A 6678-nucleotide genomic window follows, 5' to 3' on the forward strand; every position below is an offset into this window, starting at 1 on the left:
TCTGCCATAAGAGTGGTGTCATCTGCATATTTGAGGTGATTGATGTTTCTCCTGGCAATCTTGATTTCAGTTTGTGAGTTATCCAGCTGGCATTTCGCATGATGTACTCTGCATATAAGTTAAATAAGCAGGGTGACAATATACAGCCTTGACGTACTCCTTTCCCAGATTGGAACCAGTCCATTGTTCCATGTAAGGTCCTAACTGTTGCTTCCTGACCTGCATACATGTTTCTCAGGAGGCAGGTAAGGTGGTCTGGTATTCCTATCTCTTTAAGAATTTTCCACAGGTTGTTGTGATCTACACAGTCAAAGGGTTTAGTGTAGTCAATGAAGCAGAAGTAGAGGTTTTTCTGGAATTTTCAAGCTTTTTCCATGATCCAACAGATGTTGGCAATTTTACTTCTGATTCCTCTGCCTCTTCTAGATCCAGCTTGTATATCTGAAAGTTCTTGTTTCATATACTGTTGAAGCCTAGCTTGAAGCATTTTGAGTATTCCTTTGCTAACATGTGAAATGAGTGCAACTAACGGTGGTTTGCGCATTCTTTGGCATCGCCCTTCTTTGGGAGTGGGATGAAAACTGAACTTTTCTAGTCCTGTGGTCCAAATTTTCCAATCCAGATTTTTATTTATAATAAAAATAATAATCCAGATAATTATGTCCAATAATCCAGATTTTAGTCCTGTGGTGCTGGATTTTTCAAATTTGCTGGTATACTGAATCACACTTTAACAGATGTGGTTAGCATAGCTGAAAACTCAATACTCCTTAAGATACATAAGAAAAATGAAAGTAAAAGTGAGGAGAAAGACATGGATTTCCATTTGGAATTAGCGCTTTGAGGGCTTCAGAGCATACTGTACATTTTGGGGCATGTGGAACCAGTTCATATCAATAATCACTACTGTAATGGCCAATGTTACTCTGTGTCCTAAGACATGAAAGACAGGGCTGAGAAATTGCACACAGGTTTTCAAAAGGTGAAAGCTGGATGAACTCATTGATAACTTCATGGAAGAATCACAAAGGTGCGGTTAGAAAAAAATTCCCTAAGATTGTGAGGAATCTGAAGGTAATCCAATAAGAGGTAACGGCAAAGTGAATTAGAATGACCCAGAGACCATTTTGCACCCTGTTACTGAAATTATCTAGGATAGCAGTGGCTTCTTAAATTCACGTAAATGGAATCATTATCTAAATGGAAATCACCTTGAAAAGAATTAGACCTCAGAGAGAAAACACCACTGAACTTTAGAATTAGATTTGAAAGGAAAAGAGCTGGGATATATAAACATCTTGAAAATCAACCATAAGAAGGAGCTGACTATGTGGGCAGATTTGGAAGATTAGATAATTGGTTAATAGAAGAATGGAGTTTAGAAATGGCCCAACTGTGTGATCATATTGGACAGTCTGAGCACTTTCTCTCCTGTTTCCTGTACCTTTAAAGAAAGAGTAACATCATCTGACTGAAAGATGATATTTTATTATACAGTGGTTGGTTGGCTACTAAATGCTTGTAGCTATAGTGGGAATTGATGTTACTTTATACATTCTGTTAGCATTTTATTAAATTGGCAATGTTTATTCTAATATCATTAAAGTTGTAAATCAGACTTCTTCAGAGGAAATATAGGAAGGTCACCTGATAATATAGAGTTTTCAATAGCAGCAGATTGAACACCTCCTTACATTCATATAAATGTGTTCAAAAATACCATTTAAAATTAATTCTAGGTGATTTCTCCCCACAATTGTCTTACGCAAGAAGATTTCTTTGTCTAAGGTGACAACTTGTCATTTATTTCCAGGGAATTTTTAGGCTTGGCAAGAAGGTTAACAAAAGGGGATCTGTGACTATGATTGTGGGACAGCCCCAGGGGAATATTCCCCCTCTTCTGTGAAGCAGGGGAGGGGGAATTTCATCTGAAAAGAGGCCTGACTGCAAACAGTAAGCAAGCAAGGAAGAAATAATCATACCACTTGTTGTTGTTGTTCAGTCACCCAGTCGTGTGCAACTCTTTGCTACCCCATGGATGACAGCTTGCCAGTCCTCCCTGTCCCTCACCATCTCCAGGAGTTTGCCCAAGTTCATGTTCACTGCATCAGTGATACTGGTATCAGTAATATATTATGTGCCAAAAAATTAAAGCTGGCTAAATAATTTTCTTTTTGGAATTTATCTTCTACATGAATTTATTTTAGAAGAAATCTTGTGTTTTTGTTAATTGCTGTGGGGTTGTCAGCAGAAATTTCTTGCTGCTTTGCTCAGTTCATTGTTGGGACTTGTGGTTTCAGTAACCTCAAAATTGAAACTGGTGTGTGGTTATCTTACCGATGTAACAGTGTGATTTCTTGTGGGATAGTAAAATGACTTTCTTCTCCAACATTTTTGCTTTATTTCATTTTGTGAATGATTCTAAAGTTCTTCAAACTAGTACAATTACTTGCAGTATGTTTGGTATTCCATTTGAATCTTTTGACTATATATTGCTTTTTGTAGGGTAGTGTGTATTCTCTTTAGTACCTATGTATGGCTATAGACCATAAATGGTACATTTACAGAGCAACATATTGCTCCAAGAGTATTTGTAGAGAAGAATAAATATTAAAAATAAATGACTTAGACATTAACTCAGGAAACAAGTAAAAGAACCATAAAATAAATTGAAAAGTGAAGAAGAAAGGAAATCAGTATAAAGATTGTATCTTTAAAATAGAAATTAAAAAAATAAAATAGAAATTAAAGCATAATAGAAACTACCAAATGAGACTCAGGCATCTTTTTTTTTTTTAATAATAATATGAAAATAAACTCAGGAAGGAATGACAAGCAAGATAAGACACAAATGAAGAACATTGGGATTTAATAAGTGGATGTTATTGGATACAACTAAGAGTGAAAGTAAGAGAAAACTATGTATAACTTCATTTCAGGTCACTTGAAGTCAGAATGAGATGGAAATTTTTGTTGAAAATTATAAATGATTCAAATAGGACCCAAGAGAAAGAGACCCTATAAGTGTACTAGTTACCATAAGCATTGAAACTGATGGCAAAACTAATTCATAGAGCTTCAGGCTCTTAATAATGATCAGTTTTAAGATACATAAAGTAATGGAAAACAAAAATTTAAGTCATTTCATGAGGTTAGAATATCAAAACACAAAAACCTAGCAAATTAACAAGAAGACTTGAAGATAAACAAAGCAAACAAAAAACCAAAGCAAACCAATAAATGAAACATCCAATAGCTATTATCCAATTTCACTCAGGAGTTTAAGTAAATTTAGATACTACGTGTAGAGTTTTTACTAGGAATATAAGAATAACACAAGAAAATCCATTAATGTGATTGTCTATATCATCTCACTATGTCTGATGAATCCCTCAATAAAATTAAACATATATTGATGAAAAAAAAAATCTTACCAATTTTGCATAAAAAGGGGCTTCCTTTACATGGTTTAGTTTCACTATAACCAACATGCAGCAAATATACTTAGAAACAAAAATTTATGAGATTTAAACATTCATTTTATTTATTATTTATTATTTTTTGATGCTACTGTGAATGCATGAAATGTTTCCCCATTAGAGCATTAATTTTTCCTTTTTAGTTTTCAGTGTACCTGTCTTGAATTTCTTTTATTAAAATTTGTTCCTCTGTATTTTATTCTGTTGAGCCTTTTGTAAATGAAATTGCTTTCCTAACTTCATTTTTGGATTCTTGATTGCTAGCATATAGAAATATAATTGATTTTTGGTATATTTATATTTTGTCCTACTAGGATCTTATTATACAGTTTCAAATTTTTGATTACTTAAAAAAATTCTCTTTAATGATATTCTCTATTTGTTGCATCATTTTTGTCATACTCTCCTTAATTCTTAAATATGGTCTTTAAACTTATTTATTTAAACTTAAACTTATCTGATGCTCATTGTTTTATAGCTTTGAAGTTTTTCTACTATGTCTAACACTAGAGCAGCATGAACAGAGAAGGCAATGGCACCCCAGTCCAGTACTCTTGCTTGGAAAATCCCATGGACGGAGGACCCTGGTGGGCTGCAGTCCATGGGGTCGCTAAGAGTCGGACACGACTGAGTGACTTCACTTTCACTTTTCACTTTTATGCATTGGAGAAGGAAATGGCAACCCACTCCAGTGTTCTTGCCTGGAGAATCCCAGGGATGAGGGAGCCTGGTGGGCTGCTGTCTATGGGGTCACACAGAGTCAGACACGACTAAAGCGACTTAGCAGTAGCAGTAGCAGAGCAGCATGAAAGACAATTTCTATTGATTTCTTTCTTTCCCCTGTGTATAGTCACACTTTCCTCTTCTTTTCATGCTGCCTTTTTTTGTTGTTGAAAAATGGATACTATATTAATAGATGGTATGTGGGTTCTGATGGCCCCATGTTACTCTTTGTTCCTGTCACTCTTTGTTTGTCATATGTTTGTTTAATGACTTGCCTGGGTGGGCTAATCTGTAGTCTAACTCTCCCACAGTATTTAGTCACAGGTGTCTCTGCTAACTTTTTTTCTTTCTTTCCTCCTTCCTTCCTGTCTTTTTTGTTTCTTCTCACAGCATGTGTACAAACCTCATCTTCATCTAGGGACCAGCAGAATGTTGAAGTTGGTTGTTTCTGGTCTTTTTGACCATCATTCAGTGTTTCATACATGTGCATCCTTCCAGACTGCTAGGGATATGTGGCAGATTAGTCATATCATACTCATAGGTATCTTTTTAAATTTTCTGGCTAGCCTGAAGATTTGTTGCTCCATCCAGTGTTATACCTCCAGGCCAACTGGGAAGTTAAACTTTCACATCTCTTTTCTTTCGAGTTTGCTGGTTTAGTGATGCCCCTGATTTGGGTGATCTCTCTACTTCTCTCTAAATCAAGTTACCACATTCAACAGGGAAACTTCTCATTTTCATGGACTTCCCTGCCCTAGTAGAACTGCCCTGTGCTTACTCCAAGTTCAAGAGTTTTTCTCAACACTTTTCAATTTGTTGTACACCTTTGCTCCATTTCCAGAGACTCAATTTAAAATATAGACCAGTTTTATCTTTTTTTTTGTGGGGGGGCGGGGAAGAGAGTTAGCCAAGATCCTCACTGCACCATTCTGGAAGTTCCCCATGCTAGAGAAGTTAGGGTTGCAGCACCTCTTAGTCTTCATGCTATTAGGATGCTTTCTGAATATTCCCATGTATTTAAGGGTTTAGTGTCAGGAACAGAAGCAAAAAACTTCATCAGAAGCCTGGCTGAATGTTTAAAAGAGCTTTAACTCTACTACAGAAATGAACAAAGCATTGTAAATCAACTACACTTCAATTAAAGAAAAAGAGCTTTGGAGGTCTCCTGAGTGGTGGTGGGTGTAAATGAGCTTTAGCTCACAGCTGCTTAAGATGGTGAGGGTGACTGAGGAAGTCCTTGTGTTACCCAGATGTAACATAAAAGCCCATCATTCTGAAACTGTTGGCTGTCCAGCACACCTGGTACCTCATAAATGAATACAATGTGCTCTGACACATTCATTATTATTTGAGACTTGCAGATGCTGTAGGCTACTATGAGTGATTAGCAGATGAAAAGCCCTTTGACTATGTTACCTAGATGTAAACCTGTGCAAATTTTACTAGTGTACACTATGGGATTCAGTGCATAATCATGTCCAAGTGTTTTTTGTCCACTGACGGTAAAGCATCTGCCTACAATGTGGGAGACCCAGGTTCAGCGTTCAATCCCTGGGTTGGGAAGATCTCCTGGAGAAGGAAATGGCAACTCCCTCCAGTATTCTTGCCTGGAAAATCCCATGGATGGAGGAACCTGGTAGGCTACAGTCCATGAGGTCGCAAAGAGTCGGACATGACTGATTGAATTCACTTTCACTTTCTTTCAGGAAAAGTTATACTTGAAATATAGAAGAGGATTTTAATGATATTCGAGAAACCGTGTATTGTGAAATACATGTGAATTGTGGCTGTTTCAGTTTCTCAGATGGGACATAGTCCCTGGTACGTATACCAGGTCTTTGCATGGACTGTGGTCTCTTTTCCGGACTAATGCCTCCGTTTCCCCAGAACGCAGGTATGTTGACACTTTCTGGGAATCTTTCCTTGATCTCTCTTTGTCCATTTTTCTTGTCATTTTTCATCATTGCATTGTGTACTTCTACATTCAGTGTTTATGACTATTGTGCTTTATATATTCATTGATATTCACAGTAAACTCCACCAAGACAAGAATTATATTCCTTCTTCCTTTCCCTTCTCTTTCTCAGCTCTTAGTGAAATGCTTGGTATATAGTTAGATAAGATCAGATCAGATCAGTTGCTCAGTCATGTCCGACTCTTTGCGACCCCATGAATTGCAGCACGCCAGGCCTCCCTGTCCATCACCAATTCCCGGAGTTCACTCAGACTCACGTCCATCGAGTCAGTGATGCCATCCAGACATCTCATCCTCTGTCGCCCCCTTCTCCTCTTGCCCCCAATCCCTCCCAGCATCAAAGTCTTTTCCAATGAGTCAACTCTTCGCATGAGGTGGCCAAAGTACTGGAGTTTCAGCTTTAGCATCATTCCCTCCAAAGAAATCCCAGGGCTGATCTCCTTCAGAATGGACTGGTTGGATCTCCTTGCAATCCAAGGGACTCTCAAGAGTCTTCTCCAA

The sequence above is a fragment of the Bison bison genome, unplaced genomic scaffold (assembly GCF_000754665.1).
Source record: "Bison bison bison isolate TAMUID 2011002044 unplaced genomic scaffold, Bison_UMD1.0 scf7180017864240, whole genome shotgun sequence".
NCBI classification, from domain to species: Eukaryota; Metazoa; Chordata; class Mammalia; order Artiodactyla; family Bovidae; genus Bison; species Bison bison.